Source organism: Schistosoma mansoni, chromosome 3 (genome assembly GCF_000237925.1).
Source record: "Schistosoma mansoni strain Puerto Rico chromosome 3, complete genome".
In the NCBI taxonomy this organism is placed as follows: Eukaryota; Metazoa; Platyhelminthes; class Trematoda; order Strigeidida; family Schistosomatidae; genus Schistosoma; species Schistosoma mansoni.
The window spans coordinates 14,721,137-14,721,837 of NC_031497.1; positions in this window are offsets into that span (position 1 = coordinate 14,721,137).

The following is a 701-nucleotide window of genomic DNA, read 5'->3' on the forward strand; positions in this document are numbered from 1 at the left end:
CAGGATTCCAAGTTAGGGATTGCCTCGTGATGGAGTTTGATGATTTCTATCCACTTGCAGCGTTGTTTCCAAATTTCCCCTTCAGCTGGAAGCTGGTTTGTTTTATTTATGACAACAGCCTCAATAATATAAGGTGTATTTCTAATCTTTTATATAAAGTGAATTTCATTACATCGTTAATTTAATTCCTTTGTTGTGATTTTTATAAATTATGGTCATCACTAAAAATATATCCTAAGTAATTATAGTAAAACTACTATATATTTGAAGTTATGTAACTTAGAGAATGAATTTGACTGAAAGAAACGTTTGCACTGATTCATTCAGTTTCAAAATAAAAACAGTTCGCAAACGTTGCTTAATGTTTACCACTACTGGGTGGATTGATATAACTTTTAAATATCAGAAATGTTCGGACGCTAACTATTTAGGCTTCGGAATTATGCTTTCTGAAAGTTTCAAAAATTTATAACATTCAATATGTTATTAGGCGCTGAGCTATTCTTTCGGATTTTACTTTAAAGGAATTACTGCTATGATATTATTTAACAGAATAGATTGAATTTTGAACACAAACTACATTAGATACTAAATTGTTTTGTTTAAATATAGTGAATTCAGCAACATTTTAATAATAGTACAAAAATTCAGTAGAAGCAGTTGATGATCATAAAATTAGCTGGTTAATTATCTATGCTTTT